Here is a 25,053-nt window from a genome sequence, read left to right as displayed (position 1 = left end):
TTAGCTCTAGTACTTTCCTGGTGGCATCTATAGGATTTTCTATGTACAGCATAAAATAGATAACTAATGAGGACCTACTATATAGCACAGGGAACTCTACTCAGTGCTCTGTGGTGACCTAAATGGGAAGGAAATCCAAAAAAGAGGGGATATATGTATGTGTATAGCTGATTCACTTTGCTGTACAGCAGAAACTAACACATTGTAAAGCAACTATACTCCAATAAAAATTAATAAAAAATAAAAAACATATAGGTGTTCACTAAATAAATGTTGAACAAAAGAATGAGTGGATAGCAATCAGTCTCAGAGGTATGTATATAAGCCATAAAATCTCTTAGGATTACATCTATTTCTTGCAGCCTAAGGTCTCCTCTCCTCCTGATCTTAAAATCGTACTTCTGTTTTACGTACTTCACTTATTTCTCAAGGTTTTCTTTGATGAGCTCTTTATATGTAGTTTTTAATGATTAACGTATAGGGCATACTCCCATTTAAAGATTTTTATATTCAGCTTACAAAGAAAATTGGGACTGCTCGATTATTACAATTTAGACTGAGAAAATTTAGTACTCTGAAAATTATTGGAGCTATTTCAGTCCTAGGACCAACTCTTGGATTTCTGCAGGGGTTTTTCTCAGTTCTTACCCATTCATTCAGTATTTCAACAATATTCACTTTGCACCTATTAAATGAAGAGCACTCTTCTGAGTGATTGAGATCCTACCTTCAAGGATTGGTCTTCTAAGGATGAAAACAATAACACAAGGAACAAAGTGCTCAGTGCCCTGAAGGGGTAGAGCTAGGTTATTAGAGTTTAAAGAAGGGATTAAGTCCAGCAGAGGTAGGGGAGGTGGGTTGGAGAAGGTGGCATTTGAGTTACGCTACATTTGGACATTCAGAGAAGAGCAGGGAAAAGTCATTTCAATAGGAGGAAACAACATCAGCAAACTAGGGAGGTATATGGAAAACAAAACAATAGACTCACATAATAATGGGAAACCTTGCGCCATGGATGTTTATACACTTAAATTCTCTGTATAAGAGCACACCAGCTCTAATATACAGTATGGCTTAAATTTAAACGCACTTCTGGGTGCACTTGAAAATATGCATTTAAAAAGATAAAACCTTTCCAGTTTTCCCTGTTGTATAACGTAAAACAAAAAGAAATCCTCAACGATCAAAGTAGATCAGAAAATTCCTTAAGTAATAATTACATACTATTCCAGGCAATGTATTCAAATCTAGCTTTGAGTCCTTGCAGGAAAAAAAAAAAAAAAAAAAAAGAAATAAATTACATAAATTTTTAAACCATTCTTTATCACCAGTGTCATTAGGAAATGTGCCACGTACATTAGATAATGTTTTAAATGTGTTAACGTTGTCAGATCTTTGCTTGCGTGGCAAGATACCTGCCTACATGCGCACACTGAGATGTGTTTCATGCTTTGTACCCAGTGAATATAAACATGGAGAACTCGCTAAGAAAACTTAGGGTAAAACTATTCTTCCATGTCTATATTTTTAGTGAGAATCAACATTTTATCTCCATGTGCAATTCAGGATTTGACTACAACTTTCTTGATCCATTGCATTACTGGCAAATATGCGACAAAGGAAGGGAATTCTACTTTGAGTTAGAATGGCAGCTTTGTGTTTTCTCCACATCAAAAGCATCTTTCAGTTCATATAGTTTCATTTTCAGATGAAGAACATCAAGATTCCTGTGCAGAGTGGATTTTGAGATGGGCAGAGCAGTGACACTGGTGCTGGGAACCAGGCTGAGTTGTCCCTTATGTGGTTTGTGTTTGCTTTTGACATTTCCAACCTTAAAATTCTACCTGGCCTGAAATCGCACTGACTTAAGTGTGTGCTCCTAACGTGTCAATAAGGGGTAAGACAAGGAGGAAAACAAACAGCTGCTTGTTTTTAGTATTTTGTTAGAAGAATAAACAGTTTGGGGAAAACACAAGTTCTATTTCATGCTTGGATCATTATTTAATTTTTGGCAATTACAATGTTACCTCATCTGAACTGAGGCCTGAGTGATCCTTCTAAAATGCAAATCTGATCTTGTCATCTGTCCTCTCCTTTGTCACCCTCAGATGGCTGCTGATGCTCCTCAGGGTGTAAATGGACCATGTATGTAGGGTCCATGTGTTTAGGAATGAACCTGATAGGATTCCCAGAATCAAGTGCTCCACCTGTACAGATTGGGTTTCACTCCAAGAATGGAATGTTGTGTATATTCCTGTGTCAACCCAGGATGTTTTGTGGGAATTCTGTAGCTGATAGCTTTGCACTCCCACTGCAACTCTGCCCTGGGTCTCCAGCCTGCTGTCCACCCTGAGGACGGGGGCTTGCAGTCTCCTTGCCTGCAGCAGTAAGCCCTTGAACACACCTTTCTCTCTCTCCCCTCTCTTTCTTTTCCTTCTCTTCTCTTCCCATTCCCTTCCCTTCCTTCCTTCCTCCCTTCCTTCTTTCCTTCCTTCCTTCTTTCTTTCTTTCCTCTTTCTTTCTTTCATTCCTCCCTTCTTTCTTTCTTTCTTTCTTTCTTTCTTTCTTTCTTCCTTCCTTCCTTCCTTCCTTCCGTGCTTCTTTCTTTCTTTCTTTCTTTCTTTCTTTCTTTCTTTCTTTCTTTCTTTCTTCCTTCCTTCTGTGCTTCTTTCCTTCTTTCTTTCTTTCTTTCTTTCTTTCTTTCTTTCTTTCATTCTTTCTTTCTTTCTTCCTTTCTTCCTCTCTCCCCTCTCATTCTTCTTCCTCTTCCTCCCTCTCTCTCTCTCTCTATATATATATATCTCACCCACACAAACCCCCTATTGGTGTCTGGGGAAACCTAACTGGTCCAGGAATGGTGGGTGTCTTAAAGATGGCTACCTGAATACTGAGCAGCCTCTTCACGTGTGTTTTGCTGCGTGACTCCTTGGCAAATCCTATCTTTCTTAGAATTATGTTAGAACTAGGTCAGTAGAAATCTGTTTGCTGTGTCAGCTTCACCTGTGCACCAGAATTATCCCACAGCGTGGGAGTGGCTGTCCCAGGCATCACTATAGCATCTCTAGAACATCTGTGCAGAAAGGCTGCAGCTTTGAAAGTTATTTCTGCTCCACACGCAGCTGCCCTGTTGGAAGCTGCCCCCAAAGGCAGAGGGTTGGTATTAGCAGAAAGGCCAAGAGCAGAAGAGGATGCAGGAGACAGAGGAGGGAGTCCCAGGCCCTGTCAACATTTCCAGCAAAATTGTCTCTATGCCCTGCAGAAACTCATGAATACTACATGGAGAAATGACTTGGCTAAAGATGTTTTCTTCTTGTGATTATGATGAAAGACTTAAATATTTGGAGAAGACTTTTATCAACTATGACTCTCAGGCCACAAAATGTTCATATGACACATTATTGAGGGTGTTTTAGAAGAAGCCTTGGTAGTAGAAATTTTGAACAGAATCCTTTATTAAAATGACGTGATTCTGTTGGTGGGAACATAAATTGATACAGCCACTATGGAGAACAGAATGAAGGTTCCTTAGAAAACTAAACATAGGACTACCATATGACCCAGTAATCCCATTACTAGGCATATACCCAGAGAAAATCATAATTCAAAAAGACACATGCACCCCAATGTTCATTGCAGCACTATTTACAATAGCCAGGACAAGGAAGCAACCTAAATATCATCAACAGAGGAATGGATAAAGAAGATGTGGTACATATATACAATGGAATATTACTCAGCCATAAAAAGGAATGAAATTGGGTCATTCGTAGAGACATGGATGGACCCAGAGACTGTCATATAGAGTGAAGTAAGTCAGAAAGAGAAAAACAAATATTGTATATTATCACATATATGTGGAATCTAGAAAAATGGTATAGTTGATCTTATTTGCAATGCAGAAGTAGAGACACAGACGTAGAGAACAAAAGTATGGATACCAAGGGGGAAGAGGGGAGTGGGAGGGATTGGGAGATTGGGATTGACATATATACACTATTGCTACTATGTATAAAATAGATAACTAATGAGAACCTACTGTATAGCACAGGGAACTCTACTCATGCTCTGTGGCGACCTAAATGGGAAGGAACTCCAAAAAGAGGGGATATATGGATACGTATGGCTGATTCACTTTGCTGTACACCTGAAACTAACACAGCATTGTAAAGCAACTGTACTCCAATAAAAATTACTTAAAAAAATAAAGTAAAATGTGTCCCCTAAAAAAAAAACAACAAAAAACCGTGATTAATGTGATGGTGAGAGCAGAGGTGAGAGGTGAATGGTTGGCAGAGGGGCGGGAAGGGGAGGGGTGATTTTCTTGGGTCCGGCTTGGGTGGGAGATCAGCCTTTTCTGCCCTCTACAGTTTGGAGCCCCATCCATAAGCCCTGGATGGGATAGAAGGAATTTGCCTCTGGTGCAAACCCCCAAGGGCTCTCCATGAAGACTGGTGACAGTCACTTCAGCCTTGGTCCCTGCTTCGCTGCGGTGAAATCTTGCCTTATGACCATGTGTGTATAGGTATTTGTCAGCTGCTTTGTGAATATCGATTTAGATAAAGACTCAAAGATGGGACGTTTTCTTTCACCTTAAATCTACCTTTTCCTATTTTATCTACTTTATATTCTACTTTTGTTTCTTTCATGCATATCTTTATGAGAAAGAGTTTCTCCTCCTTACTTTCGTGTATGGAGTGATTCTACCATCACAATACTCTTAGCTCTCTCCTTTCTTCTGTTCCAGACAGGCATCTAATTGGAAAGTTTGGAAGGAAAAACTGGGCACGTGAGCCAGCAAATCTCCATATTCCCTTCTTCTGTGTGTGTGTGTGTGTTTCTGTCTCTCAATCACTCTGCTCCTCCCCGTGAAGAACTGCTCTGCCTGCAGAATTCACGTTCCCTTGTATGACCTCCCTGCTGTGATTTTCAGCTCACATGCTTGTAGGTATAAGGCATAGTCTTCAAAATGATCAGAGGCAGCAGTAATAGAGGTGATATTCTGTCTCCATCTGTTTTATTTTTTATTTTATTTCAGAACTTGAAGGGGGAAGAAGGGTGTAATGTCTTGAGAACCCCAACTATCTAATGCATCGCTTGAAACAAAGCCTTGTCTTCTGCATGAAAACCAAGCATCACTAACGTATATTTACCCATATTTCATGCTATTATTATGATATCCCATTTCCTTTTTTAATGGTGACTCAGAGCTGTGTGTGTAGTAGGGCCCAATCTGACACATTCTCATTTTTCCCCTTAAACAACATAAATCAAAGTATTCAATTACAAGTGCCCATACTTCATTTTCTTGGGGGTAAAAATGATAATCTGTACCTAAATTAGGACAATAAGTCAAATGCATACAGATTAAGACTTTTGATGGCAAACACCTGTATCATGCCTTCCTTTACTCTTTTAGGAAATATAAATTTGACCCAAAACAAAGCAAAGAGTTCTAACGATTTTCTTTTTCTGTGTTTTAGCCCAGATTGTGCTATTTTGCAGAACTGACGTATGTGGCCATTACAAATCTTTTAAATTCCTCATTACCTTCAGATCCACGAGGAGCTGAGGTAAAGGTTGATGAATCTGCACCGAGTTATGATTTCTTTACCCTTCCTGTAGTGTTCCCATTAATTCAGAGCAGGTATTTCCCTCCAATGAGAAAAACCATTAAAGCCAAGAGCAAAATAAAAATCTCCCTTCTCATTTACTTTCTCAGCAATTGGAACCACTACGTGACTCCAGCATCCTAAAATTCAACTATATAAGAGGGATAGCAATTTAGTCAAAACTCTCAAAACTGGCTGCATTTGGGGCAAGGAGGTACAGTAAGGAACTAAAAGCCAGTATTCATACAGAGAGGCTCATGAGGGACGAGGCACAGGGTGACAGGGAGGGAGGTGATTCCTGGGGAACATCCTGCTAGCTGTTATCAGAGCTGCTGGGGATCCCACAAAAACTAGCGAAGAGCACAGAAGCCCAGGAGCTGCCTTTCGTGACCCTTGAAATCTCTTTAGAGGTAGCACGTCACACCTCATTCTCTGAAATCCCTTTAGAGGTAGCAGAGCACACCTGAGTCTCTGACCATCTAGAAATGCAGCTTCTGTTTCCGAAAGCCTCACCAGCTTCCTCCTGATTCCTGGTCAGATGGCCCCCTGGCCTCCCTCAGTCTTCACAGTGTGTCCCTTTGCCACCTCCCTGCAATTCTGTTTTCATTATAAAACAATTCTATCTATGTTATCTTGGAAACTATCTTGGCTTAACATCTTCTTAGCAGTTTTCTTTGGCACCTAACCTCCCAGGACCACACCCAAAATGAATCAAAACTCCTGATGTTGATGTGGCAATTTCTAGGAAGTATCATTCTGTCTTCTGGCTCAAATATCCCCTAAGGTTAACAGTGGGTGAATCAAAGTCAAAACAAGCCCCTTCCCATCTGCCTGGCACCTAGGAGGGAGTAGAAAAATAATGAGGGTGGTACTGATGGATGGCATGGAATTAAGATGAGGCATCAATGGTAAGATAAATGTTCTAAGAAAGTAGACCCACGTTTCAAGGAGACAAGTGGCAAGAATTCACTTGGCCATTGGACCAATGGCTTTCAAATCAATGTTTCCATGAGCTACTACTGCTATGAGACTCCAAGTCATTCCAGAAATGACAGTTCGATGGGAGTATCCTATCTCCATCTGGCTAGCCCCACAGGGATCATGGCATCCATCAAGTCCACTGCTTGGAAATAATTCTGAGACCATTACTTTTGTGGTTCTCAGGTCTGCTGAAAAGATTGTATGGCATGATGCATTCAAGCCACAAGAACAGCCCAGCCTGATTGTGAAGATCCTTGAGGCCATCCCAGGTGGGACTGAGTTGACCCAGAGCATGTGGTCAATGCTTATGCTAGCTGTCTTCAGACCATGCCACCCACACTCTCAATAATATTGATTTGATGGAGATGGGCCCTGGGACACTGAGAATGACATGAAAGAATTCCAAGACCCCAGGTGTTATTTGAAATGTATCTGAGTTCTTCCAAATGCCTGCAGATTTATTGGAACAAATGTTCTACAGCAGAAGCTACTTGTTTGGTCACATAGAAAATATTCCTACTTGGTGTCTCTTTCCTTTCGTGACAAGGACTTACTCTAGGAATCGAGGAGAATATGATTGCAGTCCACTAATAATGACCTGACAGCACTTTTTACACACTATTAAAGCAAGCAGTTAATTACCTGATTGAAAAAATTCCTTCAAATGACATGAAATGAGAAACATTAATACAGATATGTCTATTTTTTCCTGAAAATGAACTGACACATTTGATTAATCCTTGGATTCTCATATTCAAATATTTTAGGAATCAAAGAATAGACTTTATCCAAAAATTATACTGAATACAATCCAGTGATTACTTTTATAATTCTGAGAGTTTAGAATATTTACTCCTTTGGTCTTCATGATGGAGATCAATTATCTTTGAAAAGCACTGAATAATGACACCTTTGAAACTGTAATTTCGCCCTGTGTCTACTTCCCAATAAAATAATAAAGTGACCAAAAAAATGTAATTCCTTGAAATGTCTCCTCCGTTTGGATTGTGCGTACTTGAAATGTTGCTCTCCTCAAATTTAAGATTTTTATGATAAAATTTCTTGCTATCAAAAAGAAAGATGGTCTTCTTTTTATAACCTCACTCTATATTTTAAATAAAATAAATGTTAATTACCTTGAGTATTTTTATTTGATTTTGAATCAACTGGATTATAAACCCCTTGAGGGTGGAGAATATTTTTCTTGTGTTTTTGATTTACTCCTTTCTGTGTAGCCCTGTGTTTAGAATAAGTAAGAGCTCAATAAATGGGACCTGAATTAAAGTAACACAGTGATCCAGTTTCTGTCTTTTCACCTTGACCATAATCTATAAAATTCAGTCAGCATCTCTTTTGCATTCTACTCCTCAGGGACACAGTGTTAGTTTAAATTTACTCCCTCTCTATATGGTAACGTTGAATGATTGATTTAGAAATCACTTACGAATATGAAGGTCAAAGAGAAAAATGGATGCAAATTATGGACAAGCATTCAAATATAAAACTTTTTGACAAGAGTTTAATGACTCTTGCAATAACTAATCAACAACATTTGAAAGACTGATTGGAGCACTTATTTTTCAGGGATAAATAATGGAACTTCTTCAGGAGAACCCACATGACTTTAGAAAACAATTTCAAATTTACTGCAGTATTTCTCAGAATTGAGAGCAATGCTGCAGATAGGAAATTACCACAGTAACCTCCAGCCCCTTGCTATTATGTTACCCTTGACCTTCAATAAAGTTTTACTATAGTAGGCTCCAGTTTCACACAGACACACTAGATTAGTGTTTTAAAGTGAATACCTTAAGAGGTATTTTCAAGTGAATGAAAAATATTCAGTAGGAAGCCCTTCAGATGTAGCATATAATAAAAAATACTCTACTGCTGTTTGTGGAATGAATGTGTTTCCGTAGTGAGTTTCACTACCTGACATGAAATCAAGAACTTTTTTTTTTTTTTTTAAGAAAGCCGAGAACTAACAAAATTTTCGGGCAATGACTTACATTTCTTCTCCAAGAGAGAAGTTGATTTGAGTCAGAGTTTCACATTTAGAAATATTCAGTTGATTAATGCTTAAAGAATCACGAGAGAGAGTCTTATGAGTCCAACCAAGTTTCCCCACGAAACCAAATTTTAGTTGTTCACACAAATTTTTAAAAATGCCAGACAAAATTTGAGAGGTGCGAGATTTTAGGATTTCTAAGTACACATTTTTAATCCTTGACAGAGCCCATTAACTTTGATCCAAAATTGAGATTGTGTACATTTTTTTCTTTTTTTAACCATGAAATCATGAACTATGTTGATGGCCAATGTCTCCCCAAGAGCTAATATTCAATAAACTTTTTAGATTGATTATGAAATGGCTACATTGTAGCAATTTGACAAGCACTGTCCTTGAATAGAATTTCGTAAGGATTATCGGTGGCTACGTTCATTTGGATGGAGATCATGATAGGCTGCACTCCTGTGCTACTATAAATTGTCTTATCGCCAAGTTCAGTGCATTTACTAAAATGCTATGAGGTTAATTTATAAATTTGCAACTATTACTAATATAGTTTTTTTAAAAAAATAAAACAAAACTTGTATTTAGAAAGGCTGAAATGATTGTATGCTAATTTGAACAGGTAGGTTGTATAAGAAAATTCCATTTTTGATATCCTTCAAGAGTTGGATTCCATTATGTGTGCTTTGTTCTTTCTTCAGACCTCTTAACTTCAGACTGGAGTTGAACAGAAATATGGCTTACTCCTTTCCCTTCAAATCATTCTCAGGCTCCAGACAAGGAGCTGGACCTTTGAGCAAACAAGCAGGTAACTGGCAATGGTACCTTTTAACTCTGGAGGCTTTCTAAGAGTATACAAGAACAAGGAACAAGCTGCTCCTGAATGAGAAGATCATGTAATTAGCAAGGTATCTAAAATAGCCAGAATTATTCCAGCTAGGGTTAATGGATAAGCCAAGAAAAGCTAAGCAAATGATATCCGCAGGCATTTGCTGTATCTCAGACAGTTCCTTATAGAACAAGCTTTCATCCTCTCTCCCAGTTAGCCCCAGTGGATTCACCATTACTGGTTCTGGGGCTAGAACAGAGGTAAGACAGGATGCTTGCTTTCCTCGTTGGCTAATATACTTTTTTTGAGGCATTACTCCTATTAAGATGGAATAGCAGAATACAATGTGTTGATTATCTAACAGAGATAAAAGCAGGAAACTGATGAACCACAGGGAGATATGACTGAGAGCAAACTGATTACATGAAACAAATATAATTGGTGTGGAAATGAAGTTTGTCTTATCCACACAGGTCAAATTCTAATACAGTGAAGTTCAAGAGAGTTCAGTGCAGGAATTTTAGATAAATAAGTAGAATAAATGGGCTTTTCCATGGTGCTATGTATGTTCTATCTCAATCTTTCTTGTAATAGAACTCATTAGAGAGATCAGACCTGCACATTTAAGAATTGATTACCCGGCACTCTTGCATTCTTGTTCACTCCTGCTCCCTTTCTTTCTTTCTTTCTTCCCTTCCTTCCTTCCTTCCTTCCTTCCTTCCTTCCTTCCTTCCTTCCTTCCTTCTTTCTTTCTTTCTTTCTTTCTTTCTTTCTTTCTTTCTTTCTTTCTTTCTTTCTTTCTTCTTTCTTTCTTTCTTTCTTTCTTTCTTTCTTTCTTTCTTTCTTTTTCTTTCTTTCTCTCTTTCTCTCTTTCTCTCTTCTTTCTTTTCTCCCCAGAAGACCTGTGTGACCACCAAGGTGTACTTTTTATTGCTCTTACTCCCCTCCCTCTGACCCTTACATGTGCTGACCCTTTATTCCCAACTTTTAGCTAGACCAACTCCCGCTCATCATCAACACCACTGGGGACGTCTTCTGTGCCGTTTCTTTACGACAACTCTTGGGCGCTAACACCTGGTTGGGAGACTACCTTGGAAGGGATAGCATCTAAAATTAAATCTCCAAGCTCGGGTCTTCCCTGGTGGCGCAGTGGTTAAGAATCCACCTCCCGGGCTTCCCTGGTGGCGCAGTGGTTGAGAGTCTGCCTGCCAATGCAGGGGACACGGGTTCGAGCCCTGGTCTGGGAGGATCCCACATGCCGCGGAGCAGCTGGGCCCGTGAGCCACAACTACTGAGCCTGTGTGTCTGGAGCCTGTGCTCCGCAACAAGAGAGGCCGTGATAGTGAGAGGCCTGCGCACCGCGATGAAGAGTGGCCCCCGCTCGCCACAACTAGAGAAGGTCCTCGCACAGAAACGAAGACCCAACACGGCCAAAAATAAATAAATAAATAAATTTATTAAAAAAAAAAAAAAAAAGAATCCACCTCCCAATGAAGGGGACACAAGTTCGATCCCTGGTCCTGGAATATCCCACATGCCGTGGAGCAACTAAGCCCGTGCACCACAACTACTGAAGCCTGCGTGCCCTAAAGCCTGCACGCTGCAACTACTGAGCCCACGTGGGGCAACTACTGAGCCCACGTGCAGCAACTACTGAAGCCTGTGTGCCCTAAGGCCTGCGTGCCGCAACTACTGAGCCCACATGCCACAACTACTGAAGCCCATGTGCCTAGAGCCCGTGCTCTGCAACAAGAGAAGCCACCACAATGAGAAGTCCGAGCAACGCAACGAAGAGTAGCCCCTGCTGGCCGCAACTAGAGAAAGCCCGCGCGCAGCAACAAAGACCCAAGGCAGCCAAAAAAATAAATAAAATTAAAAAAAAAAAAAAAAAAGAATTGATTACCCAAGATGATGTGAGATAGACCCAGCATCCTTTCCCCAATTAATACCATCTTGCATTTGTAAAATGTTTTAATACACTGAAGTTTCCACACACACACCTATTACTTCATATTTTAGGACAATAAGGGAAGAAGAGCCAGGAAAGAAAGCAGTTAGATGCACAGGTGAACAGTCTGGCCTTTGGGTTCAAATGTAGCCCTACTCCATAGGCTTCACGGAATCTTAGACTTATTACTTAGTCAACCTGTTTCTAAGTGTCTTCATTTCCAAAATAGGGATAATAATGGGGCTGGCATCATATAAATGTTGATGAGAATTAGATGCAGAGTACATGGCCTGATGACTTACTGGGTGTAAGCACTTAATAAACATCCCTAGTATTGTCAGATGTATAGGGCATGTGTTGGACTGTTTACAAATGAGGAAATGGAATAAGAAAGATGTTAAGTGCTTCTGTAGGAACTTTGATGTTTCTTACTGTAACAAATTGACTCAGCTTTATCTTTAGTAGGACTTTTATTAAAACAAATGTTATGAACCAAATGGAATTGTGGTGCTTTCCTCTCTATGCGTTTTCCTTTATCCAGTTCTTTTTAAAGAGACACCCAAGAAATGGAAAGAAGTCTATCCTATCACTCTAGATAATTTATTCCATGAATTTGGATTCCTTTCTTCTCTTTTCAGGCCTCAGTTTCTTTGTCTCCTGGTAATCTCTGAGGCCCTTTTCTGAGTGAAAATAATATTATTTCACAAACTAGAAAATCAAACTCTTGACCTCTGATGTTTGACTCTAATAAATAAATATCTTAAATGAAAAGAAAAAGGGATCCACATTTTGATCATAAAAAGATGTTGTTACATTTTATCCTATGCATATTATTTAGGTGCTGACATTTCCTAGGTCAGTTCTTCCTTTGGTTTAACATCCCATTTCAAAAAAAGTTATAATGGAAATTCAGATGCATAAATTCAAGTTAATATTGACAGCAGTCATGGAATTAAAGTTTTCCTTGTCAAGTCCAAATAAGACCATTAATAATGTATTATGTATTAATGTGTGCATATGGTACAATGTATCACAGCTTCACATAATGACAGACAGTATCCAAATCTAAGTAAATATTTCTGAAATTCTACATGATTTTCATTAAATACCTAATTTCACATTTTCAGCTAAGGAACTACTTTCTAGATTTAATATGATCTGCTGTTATATCTTTTATTTTTCTCCTTTATTTCTTCCTTTCTAAAGCTTAGGCTTATACGGGTATTTGAATACAGTGATTTTTTTTAAAGAAGGATGAAGAAAATCACAGACATTTCTGCAATTTCATACTATGGCTAGTTTGATGCCTATTGATACCTGATTTTTGTATACTATGAATAGCTACAAAAGTGATTTAATTTGGATCTATTCTGTGTTTATACACTATTCTAGAGGCAGACATAATTTTGGTAGACAAATAGGTTAAGGAAATTGGTTTCTGAGTGCTTTATGAGATGATCTGAGTAGTTGTTGATTACATTGGTATTTGCAATTTCCTAAAAGAATAAATTAAATCTTTTGTATAGGCTTTAGTAGAAAAGAACCCTCAATATTGTTACCACTCTGTATATTTCAAGTGTTTTTTTTTGTGATTCATTTTATATTTATTATTTAACTCACTTGATGTGGTAGTTTCCTCCACAGTCTCTCAAAACTCATGCTGCACTCTTGATTTTTGGATTGTTATTAATATCCCTGCTTCTGATATTTGAAACTATAAGTTCAATTCCTTTATTTTCATTCCCCATGGAAGTTCAGTGTATGTACACCACAGTTAAAAACTCATGTAAACATAAAGCCTAGTGTGAATTAGCGAGAGATTTTATAACTTACCTAAGTTGTTCATAAACAGAAACCTGAGTAAATTTGCTAAAATTCAGGGTAAAAATGTTGGCAAAGTCCCTCAACAGTCTCTCAATGATCAACTTCTCTCTCATAAAAATAGTGGTAGTGTTAACTCAAAATATAATAACTTTTGGTAATACCTTGAGGATGTCTATTATGTAACTCTTAGTGTTAATGACTAAATCAGCATTTGGAAAATCCCCAAAGTCATATCAGATGATTGCAGTAATAACAGTTAAGATCCATCCCGCAGCAAATCCCTTTTTTTTTTGTTGTGCAACTCAATGGTTCAAGATTTTTGTGGAGTTTGCAAAAAAATCCCACTCAGAAAGGATCTGTACAAAGAAGTGACCATGTTGTTCCCTGACCTTACCTTACTGGGCTCACCAGTAAAATGCATTGCCAGAACTGTCCAAGATTTCTTTAAACTATACAATTTTACATATGATACTTCACACCAAAAATCAGCTGTTTGAGATGAAGAATACCCTTCAGATGGCACGTTTAGGAATCAGAGTTTATACACAGAGGAATTTAAAAAGTGAAAATTAAATACTTAAAAGGAATAGGTATAAGTGTGACTACATTTTTTAAAAGGATGGACCACTTGACCCACGTGTAACATATTGAGATAATTTTGAGAGCTCAGAATTCATCAGAGTCTCAATTTCAGTTAATCATGCAGACATATGTCCCAGGACCCTGGAGATCTACTAGCTCTAATTCCCCAAACTACTGAAAGGGAAATGGAGGACCAAAAATAGTTAATAAGATATTTAGTAAAATGTCTTCTTACTTCTTACCCAGTGCCCTTATTTGCTGTGTAACTATGATGAGAGACAGACATAAGAATACTAAAAGGTAGTTAATGAATTGACCAGAATTTTGGAGAAACAAGAATAAAAAAGACCCCCAATGAGTGGCACCGACTGTGAAGTTACCTGGGGAGAAAGAATATTGGTAGCTTAAAGGCTAAAGAACATAGGTGGTGTCTGAGAAGAAGAAAAGAAAGAAAAAGTTGAAAAAATACTAAGTCAGTATATTTGAAGCTCTTTCTGCCTGATAATAAGAGAAAGACTCTTTAAAGATAGATTTCCATACTCCTGAATTCGTTCTATACTAAAAACGTGATGTCTTTGAAAAAAAGACTTTGTATACAAAACTTATAAAGAAATGCATTTTAAATATGTTATGTAGCAATATCTTCTTTTAAGAAATGATGCCATCAAAATCACTGTGCCATTTTTTTTAAACACCTAGCATAAAAGACCTGGAGTGATATTTATTGAGGGCTACGATATACTCTGATTTGAACCTGAAAAAAAGGTGTAGTCTTGCATACTTGCCTGTCTTCATCTTTAGACTGTGTTAGCCTAAATATTGCCTGAGGTAAATATTACTAGTGGCAATTGTCCAATCCTGAAATAGCATATATAGTCCATAAATGCAAGTTGAAAATAGTTTAGCAATCTCAAGTATCAAACCCAGGTATGTTAATTGCATCTTTTCCATTTGGGCATTAAGATTGTGACTTAAGTTTTAAATTGACTGTACGTATCTCTTGATATATTGCTGCCTAAATAATTAGTAGGGAAATGATAGGGAAAAATACATTTAAACTCACCTTTGTGTTACTCTGAAGTTTTCTCTCTGAAGATTATGCTTAAGATAACACAGGACCTTAAAGGTGCTGATGTAGAGTTCTACTCTGATGCCCTCGGAGAGATGTGTGAGGGTTAAGAGGTCTCTATGGCGATGCATTGCCGCATAGTTCATGCAAATCCACAGTAATTCTGTGTTCAGATAAGGATCTCGGTTTCAATATACTTTTTCAGAAACGCATTTGCTTCTTTTTTAAGGGAAATCTGGCTCCAGAAGAAGTGGCAAAAAAAAAAAAACACCCTAATGTCAATGCTCACTTATTTAACTATGACATTGCTGATATTTTCTTAGCAAATCAAAACAGAGGTAACTTTGCTGACTCCTTAGAATAATTTAAAATAAGCATCCTAACAAGATGCTATGAGTGTAATATATGAAAATTAATATCCATGCATGAAGCTGTCCACAACACATGCTTTCTTATGAAAACAATAAAATGAGAGCAATGGAGGTAATAAAGTATAAAGCTTTAACCATATCACCAATCCCTTATGCAGCATGAAAATGGTCAAAATTTAAATGACCCAGTTCTAAAGAATCTGAATAAAAAGGAGGTAGGAGGCATATTTGTCAATTTCTGCAACCAAGGAAGTTTGTTGAGGCAGGGGAATGAAATCTTTTAACTTAAATTTTTATATTTAATCAGCATTATGGTTTTTCAACCAAAAATAAATAAGTAAATACTGTTTCCAACGAATATGTTTGTTTGAAAATTTTCCAATAATTTTACGGTAAATTTAGAAACAGCAAATTTAGGAACTTCATAATTGATACCTTGTTCACTTTTTTGTTTCTGTTTTCTGATACATAAGTAGGTGATTACAGTGTAAAAATGGAGGTATGAAAAATGACCTATCAAATGAAAGATAGTGATTACTTCTATAGCCAAAGGGGCATCAGGAAATGGAAAGGGGATTGGAGTCCTCAACTGTATATTTATTTTTTAATGGCTTGGAGTAAATAGAGAAAAATGTTAAAAATTATAAATCTTCGTGGTAAAAAGATCAGGATGTTTATTACATTGCTTTTACTTTTCTGTGTAGTCTGAAACACTTCTAAATTGAAAATGAAGTTCTTTTCTACTTTTAAAATTCTAGCTAAAAAAAAATGTTCATATATGACTTCTTTAGTGAAACTTAAAAACTTTCGTTTTCCTCATTAGTTAGAGATTTCATTTTCTTCAGAGTTCAAATTTTATATTTAAAATGAGTAGATTTATGTAATTTAGAGAACTGTTTGCTAAACAAAACACTCAGCAGTAAGAAAAAATAAAATCCTAAATCTTTTTAATATATTCTGATACCAGGAGACCTTTATTTCCCCCTTTTATGTTTGTATAGTTAATTTGGGGTCATTTTATGTGCTTTAATGCAAGTTAACTAACATTTCAGAGGCATAAACATGACAATTTTATCCAAAATAGCAATTAATGAGTATGTATAAATTGGTTTTCTCTTATATTTATCAAACACTATGTAAATGCAGAAATATGCTTTATGGAATTGTTAGAGCAGGAAAAGTTTTACTATACTTCAGGATAAAATTCTAGGGAATTTTATGTGTTTCTTATGTGTTTCTTTCTCTTAGTTAATGCAATTTTAAAAGTCAAATCAAATCCTTTTAAAAAAGACAAAAACAAAACCTGGAACATAACAGCCTCCTGTATTACTAAGAGTGGACATGTGAAAATTTTAAAGAAATCATTATATATGCTTTTCTGTGTTTACTTCAAAGAGAATTTTTTTAGACAGGAATCATTATTTTAAATATTCTTGCAAAACTTCCTCATAACAGCAAAGGGACCATGCTGGTTTAAATGTAAGTTGCACCTGAATAGCCTTAGTTATATCTTGAAGAAGAGCTATAGTCACTTTATTAATTATAAAAGGAAGTGGATGTAAGTTTACAGGTCTTCACTTTTTTTTTTTTTTTTTTTTTTTTTAATGTGGGCATCTTAACTCCTGGATTGCCTACACCCTCATCATATCTGTTTATTCACAATTTGAAGTTTGCACATAGTTTCCAGTAACGGTAAAGCCCTTGCAATAATGTTGCACCTGGACCAGGCAGGCGGAAGGGGAACAGAGGTCAAGACCAGCCCTTAATGAGCATTGACTCCACAGACTTAAGACTCCGTGAAAGGTCCAGACGACCCCTGCAGCGTCATCTTACAGCTCTGATTTTCTTCTTTTCAAGATGTAGTATAATCCATAAATACAAGCAAATCACGAGCAGCTTAGTCTTTGGATTTTATCTTCCAGGTTTGGTCTTTTTTTTTTTTTCTCCCTCTTCACGGAGGTTTGAAAAATTAACCCTCTTCTGTCCTCAGACTAACCAGAGAATGAATTTCTTCATCCCCACTGTTGTCAGCTTAAATCTTTAAGTCCTTTCAAGGCAAGAGGCACTTTGTAAAGTGACTTAAAACAACCAGAGAAGCGGCCAGTGGTTCATTTTCTCCCAATATAGGTGAATAATGTCTTGATAGGTGACTAATAGTCACAAGGCAAATCAGTGAAATATGTCTCTTTTATGAAAGTTTCTAAAGCAATAAGCTTAGATACTTAAAACCGTAAATGGAATTTTGGTTTAGCTCTGATTTCCCATCACACAGAGGCTATATTTACGCACAGGCTTCTAGATAATCCACATGTATGATAAAAATGTCTCTAATCACCTTTTCTGACATATTCTCTTCATATTGGATTATCTGGTGCAGCTCACACTCTCCTATTCTGATGGACATAATCTCTTTTCACACTTAACGTTTTGTTTCTCTAGCCCAAACTTTCCTGAAAGAGAAGTTAGGCCCTTATGATTAAAACAGTCATTTCCCTGCAGGAAATACACCCAATCACATGTGCACTGCAAAGATGAACAGAACCCAGCTCAGGTGCATCCGTGGAGAGGAGCCTTCCACCCTGAAATGGGCATGGTCCACGTGCTGGAAGCAAGGGCTAGCCAATCAAATTCAGTCTTATCCCGTCCACAGCCTTGCAGAATTTCAGGATGCCAGAGACATCTGCCTCTGCCTTGACATATATTCTTTTGATGCCCTGTACACACTGAAGGCCCCACTCTCTCCACAGTTTAAAAATATAAAGTTTAAGGTCCTACTGTATTGCACAGGGAACTATCCTCAATATTTTATAATAAGCTATCAAGGAAAAGAATCGGAAAGATAATATATATATATGTACATATATAACTGAATCACTGTGCTGTACACCTGAAACTAACACAACATTGTAAATCAACTATACTTCAATTTAAAAAAATAATATATATATATATATATATGTATATATATAACTTTAAAAACTACAGCTCTGAGTGTGAACCTTAGCTGTATAATTCATGGTGAGGTCAAGTGTTACCCAAGCAGAAATGGCTGAGAACCTAGCACAGTGGGTGGGACGTCTGGAGGGTTCAGACGTTTGCTAAGGGCTGGGGAAAGAGCCTTTAGAAGGAGCATAAAAATGGATCCAAAGGGGGTCCCGGGAGAGCCAAAGGAGGCCTGGTTCCTCAAGGATCTCTATCTCCGACAGACACAGTGTCACAGAACAGGAAGGGGACAGAGTGAGGGGCAGACATTTTACACAGCTCACAGCTTCAGCACTGATCACACTTTCTCCCGGGCTGTTCCCCTAAAGCATCAGGACACACAGGAAGACCTCCACCGTGACCCCACAGAAATAAAAATGCCAACATTCACTTAGTATTTGTGACTCTCTATGATCCTGCAAAATCAGACCTGTCTCTTCTTCAGAATAACATGGAAGAGAGAGAATGGGAGGAGGTCAGAGTACTATTTCTTATTCACACCTATCTGTTTTGAACATCTTAGCTTCAACCATCTGAAATTACAACACCAATATAATTTTAATAATTTTTTCCCAAGATTCCATTATCCATCACCTCCTCTCACATACAGGGCTAAATTCATTGCTCATTCAAACCTGTTATTTTAAAAGTAAACCTAAGCTAAACAAGTATCTAATTTAATACCTTAGACTCTGTATTATACTGTTTATATTTTGACTTCCGTTTCTGACTGTATTTATTCATTTAGGGTAGTGGAACTAAATCACTAACATATATATATTTTTCTAATGGATTTTTATAATTCATACGTCAGTGGGAAGTATCACCAAATATGAATGTTACATAGAAATCAACACATATACTTAATGGCATAGTGAGAGTACTAATATTTCAGTAACATAAATTGACTCACAGTTATATACATATATGTATATATGACAATCATCTCAGAAATTTAAATTACAAGGTTCAAAACAAACTGACTTCGCATGTTGCTGGCATAGAACACGCCTTCATAGCTGTGAATTCCATGGGCAGTTCCACTTTAGTTTTTGTGTAATTTGGAGGCAAAGAAATTCTAATTGATCTTATCAGTCACAAGACACATTTTGCAAACAATTCCACTAGTGTGGCTTCTGGTGAGGTATCCCATTTTTGACAACTAGTAGACTGGCTTGAGATAAAAGGTTACCTGAAGAAGAATAAGCAAAGAATTCCAGAGACAGTGCTGCTATGTGGCCAATAGATTTTCAATACCACTGGTAGTTAATTTGGGGTTTTTCTTGTCTCTATCACACATTTTTTAAAATATGCCCCTTTGGTATTGTTTCTTTCTAACTTTATTAGTCAAAATAATTAGTTTCAGAAAGAAAACTTGTTTTCATCTAACACTGTTAAAATTTCATCTAACACATTCTAAAATTAAATTTTTCAAAAGAGAACATCTTTGACTCTTTGCAGTAATAAATAACCTCTGAAGAAAATTGATTCAAGAACTTATCAAATAGAAAAAAAAAACTGAGAACTTACATGCCCACTTCTACAGCAAATATGATTTGCTAAGCTACATTGACTCTGCAGATTATCTTCATTTCTTGATATATCTTTTACTAATCCAAGTCCAAACGAAATGTCCAGAAAAATATACTTTTCTTTATATAATAACTATACGTATAATGAACCAAGAATTTTAGATAATGGATACTTTCATGGTAAATTTAAAATATATATATATATATTCCAATAATGATGATTTATTCAAGTGACAAGAAAAATAAATTTAGCATCATCACTCTTTCATCTTAATTCAACCATTATGCCAAATCTCAGTGCATTTTTTAACCAATACATGGCTTTCCAGCTAGTTGAGAGACTGTGGAAGTGCATGATAACTTTAAAAAAAAACGACTTGTGATGAAATGGCAGAAACAGCCAACTCAAATAATTTGTATTGAGCATTAACCTTGCAGCTATATTAATATGAGTACAAATTAAATATTTTCAATTTGTTTAGATGCGCTAGCAAGGGGAAAACACAAAGACAAAACTGAGGCAGAGAGGCTCACAATGACTCCACTGATTTCTCCACTGGTCCTTCCTCTGCACATGGTCAATTAGAATTGAAAATCCTGTGCTGATTTCATTCGCTGGAATTTTTAAGCAGGTCAGGAAGAAAGATGTTATTGAAAGGAAAAATCTCATCTAAATAAGAAAGGAGCACAGGGCCATCTGGTCTGAGCTATACATATAAAAAGTTATTTCAGCTGAACTGCAGGCTTGATGTTTCAAAAGAAGTGCCAAAAATGAACCCCAAATCTGTTTACGGTAAAATATCCCCAACGTTCCTCTTTAAGCCTCAAATATGCGATACACAGTTCATTTCCTATCTGTGATTCATGAGCCCATCTGACCCCAGCACCTCCCTGGGCTTCACTGAGTCTCAGGCAGCGATAGGGGTGTTCAATCACTCTTCAGACACGTCTCCCTCGTGGGGTATCAACGGGACCGTGGACCTTTTGAAAATTGTGAAAATGACTTTGATAGTTTTCCCTCAAATGGATTTTGAGTGCAGCCTGCATGTGGGCTTGGAAGGATAAAATCTGAGGCATGAAGCAACCAAACCAGTTTCCCTTCTTTCCTCCTTGAGACTGGCGGAGGGTTCCTGTGCGTTCTCTGTGCAGTGCCCAGGCATCTACTCAGAATAATTCCAATCCCAATGCCTAAGGGCTAAGTTTAAAAAAAAATAAACCCAAATCTCTCTTGTCATAAAGAGAAATTATGAGTGGGAGTCTACTCTCAGAAATCATCTTCCTAATGGTAACAGAGATTAAAGAAAAAAAATATTGTGTGCTGTTTGTCAAATGAGAGTCCTATGTTTTGACAGAATCAAAATATTTTTGATATGAGGCATTTGCAATAATTACATCATCCTTACCCTAATTTAGCCAGTATCTGACCACAGACATAAGTAGCTGACATTGCCATCCAAATTTCGTTGTATTAAAGTGTTAATATTCTAACTCAAGAGCGTTTTAAAAACTCTGGTTATAATACAATACTAACAATTATTTTTGGCCATAAGACTATGTTCAAATATATCATTTACATGTACTATATGTACTACATACATGTCCAAAAATACAGCATTATAATATCAGCACATGTTAAGCAAGAGTACAGGTTTTAACTAAACTCTTCCAATAAATAATCGAATTAAGTATATTCTAATATATGAAACACCAGAATCTTGATATATCCCTGACATCAGATGTCATTGGTTGTTTTTGTATATTTCCTATGTTTGTTCTGCCATTTCAAATAAATCAATACTATTGTGTGAGAAGAATAAACTGTCCTATAGTAAATTGTTCTTTCTCTGTTATGCTCTGAAAAACCATTTGTTCTTGGCGTTACGTAGTTCAACTATTTCAATCAAGTCCATTATCTTCTTTTCTTTGAAAGATGCCTTTTTAGTAACCTGTATCCCCAGCGGGCCATGTTATGTTTTGCTTTTAGAAAGTAGGTGAAATTTAAATCCAACTACTTGCTCACTTTTTAATCTTTGATAAAACAATTTTATAATTCATCCTCAGGCGAGAACTCCACTATATTTTGGAAGAACTGTTTACGTAAAAATTATGGAGTCAGCTCCAAGGATTTCTCAGAAAAGTTATTTATTAGTTCACACTGCAGTCTTACCCCAGAGAATGTCACCTAACTTGTGTAGCTTGCTTTTTCTAGCTACAAAATGTGTTTGTTCTTTAGGCTATATACTTTTGTCAATAATAGTAACACGAAAGCAAAAAAGAACAAAACGCTTTTTCACTTGTTTTAAAAGAATCACACACTACTTCAGCAAAATTAATCTCATTAATTTGTGTGTTGACAAATAAATACTGCTGCTCATGTACATATGGCTTGCAAATCCTTTCAAAATTAATCCTTTTTTAAGTATGCAAGAAAGAAATATTAAGAGCAAATTCCAAAATTAAGAAAATAGTGTGTCAAATACTTGGTATGTAAGAACTGGTAAGTATACCCAGTCATTCTATATCAATGAAGATTAATTTAAACTACAGACCAAAACTTGGTAATTGAGACGTTATATATATACAGTTGTTCTATGTTTATATCTCAGATATGGCAATGTATTTTGTTAAGATTATTAAACTTTGTTCTATTTGAGTTAAGTAAAATAAAATCATGTACTTAAATATACACATCATTAAAACTCTGAACACTTGCTTGGTGAATAACTGTTTAGCCTAAGACCCATAAAATAGACTTGAAAATAAATACAAACGCTGTACCAGCCCACAAAATTTTAATCCAGCTATCATCTAACCCGAAGCACATGAAAAGAGCATTACTTCTAAAGAATCATTTGTATAGGAATTCTCTATGCAATAAGTAAATAGTAAAAATGTTTGAATAGGTTACAAAAATTTGAGTGTCAAATAAAAATCACCAAGTCATAACAGATATCAGTGTCGTAGCATTTTTTATCCAAATGATTTCAAAATGCTCTCCATTTCCACATCCTATTCGCATCATTGAAATTCAGCCACCTCTGAAATGTTCAACCAGCATGTTAATAAGGCTTCCCAGAACCAGGAAACTCCGCCTGACTACATGTCTTGATAAATATGGCCATACCGCCCCATAACACATCTTCAAAAGAAAGATAGCTGCAAATAAAATAGTCCTTTCCTGTGGGTGTCGGTTAACCCCACAAACATGAGAACTTCCTATGGGCACACACCCAGCATACATTGGCGATTGATTAGGTGATTGAAAATGTTGCCCACAAAGGCGAAATTTTCTATGTGATGACATCATCAGCAAACCTGGGTTTCTCTGCGATAGAATGATATACGTGCCTGGCTGAGTGTGTCTCTGGAGTGTGTGTGTGTGTGGGAGAGAGAGAGAGAGAGAGAGAGAGAGATGCTTAAAGAAGAGTATCATCAGAAATGGTATAACCTTCCGCAAGGTTTGCAAGAATCTTTCCACAGACCTTTGACTTTCTTCAGATTTCACACAGCTCAAGTTCATTCAAAAATGCATTTCCCACACCAGCAAATCGTGTTTTGTTTAGTGAGCCCTGCTGTTAATCCTAAAATACCCCGGCGGGTCTGTGGAGGTGCGATTTCTATAACCAGATGAGGCGTGGGCATCTTTGTAATAGTGTGCGTGTGTGTTACAGGGTCCCCGGGGACTTGCATTGGAACGGAGGAGACGTCTTGGTTTTCCAGGCAAGGAAAGGGTTAAAAATCGAGGCTGTCTGGGGTAAGAGAAAGGGGATATTGTTGTCTTTAATCTTTCCGCAGTCTGTGTAAGACTTCCATCCCGGATCTGCACGGAGCAGTGGGAGAGGCCGGGCATGCATTTCGTGCAGTCTCCTTGATTGTAGAGGGGGGACCTGGCTGGGGTCCAGACAGGCTGGGGCTCTGTTGATCATTATGTCTGGCCTTCAGGTGTCTCGGCGCACAGTGGGCGGCGGTGGGGGAGGTGTGGATAACAGGAGAGCAGACAAAGAAAAAAAAAAAAATGGTGTATTTAAAAAAGATGATGCGAAAACGTGTGTCCAAGTCCTCTTTAAAAAATGACTCCTAACGTCTTGGACTTTTATAACGAGAACACGAGCTCTGCTCTGGCAGATCTCTTTAAGCCATAATTAGTTATGTCTGGAGCCTTTGAATAATTCCTGTCCATAATTGATGGAGTTAATATTCTCTTTCAAAAATGAGAAGGACAGGGCTTTCTCCCAAACTCCCTTTGGGTCGGAGGTTTTGCCGGTCCAGATCTTCATCCGTGAAAAAATCGCATCGGTTTGATTTACCTTTTAATTTCTTAGGAGACTTAGCTTATAACTTTTTAAGGATTTGGATGATTCTAGAAGTGAAGGCATAATGCATTGCTGGATTCCCCTTGCTGAGTGTAAAAAGAAAGCAATAGTACAGGATCATTCTCCCCCATTTGTTTCCAATTATTTTATAAATAATAATAAAAAAAACTGCTTTGTATGTTGCTTCTGTTTGAAACTCCATCCAAAAAAAAAAAAAAAAAAAAAAAATCTTACCATGAATGTGACTTCAATGCTAACCCTACCCTTGCGTGCCAGTAGAAAGAAATCCCAAATTCCTTTATTCTTTAAGTATTTCTTCTATAAAAGCAGCTTCCGCATGCTTCCTCCCCACCCCCACATCCTCACTCCACCCTATTAGGAATTTCAAAAAAAAAAAAAAATCTTTATACATGGAAGGCTGAATCCCGAGACAGAAAGCTGTCTTTTTCTTCTGTCTTTGCACTGGCTGTTTTCAGTAGTCTTTCCCTTCTGCCGGAACTTGATTTCACATTTTGTGGATGAAAACCCTAAAACCAGTTCAGCCTCTTATCATGATGAGAACATGACAAGTGGTGGTTAAAAAATAAATAAAAAGAAAGCCTTGGCTTGAAGCCATTGTTCAGAATTTAAGAGCTATTTGCCCCCAAGTGTCTTAGCCGTCTTTCATAGCTAATTATAATAACTGTCAGATGTCTGGAGAGTGGATGGTGCCCTCATCAGTAAAGTCAGCAAAGTTTGTCTTTTATTTTTCTTGGGGACAGATCAAATCAGATTAGGCATTAAGAGCGCAAAGAAGTGAAGTAAGTACATATGTGTGTGCCTTCATTTTTTCTTATGAACAAAGCAGCGCACTGGAGCGATGTTTGAGGTGCAGTCTCCTGCAGCTACTCTTGGAATGCCTGACTTTTATTTTTCATTCTTTCTCTTTCACCGAATCAAGCATTCAACAATTGTTTCTGAAACCTTTTCCTGCCGGCTGAACACCCGTCAAGACACACA

At 37.3% G+C, this 25,053-nt stretch overlaps 1 protein-coding gene across 9 annotated transcripts in view; it reads right to left on the bottom strand.

Moving 5' to 3' along the window:
- The window catches only part of LOC309630340 (uncharacterized protein), a 170,168-nt gene that overhangs the window by 126,185 nt on the left and 18,930 nt on the right, over positions 1-25,053 (bottom strand). The gene's annotated exons all lie outside the window — the stretch shown is intronic.

This window comes from Balaenoptera borealis (assembly GCF_965194805.1).
Source record: "Balaenoptera borealis genome assembly, chromosome: 1".
Classification (NCBI taxonomy): Eukaryota; Metazoa; Chordata; class Mammalia; order Artiodactyla; family Balaenopteridae; genus Balaenoptera; species Balaenoptera borealis.
The sequence above is the reverse complement of the archived record's forward strand: the minus strand, read 5'-3'. Positions and strand labels throughout refer to the sequence as shown.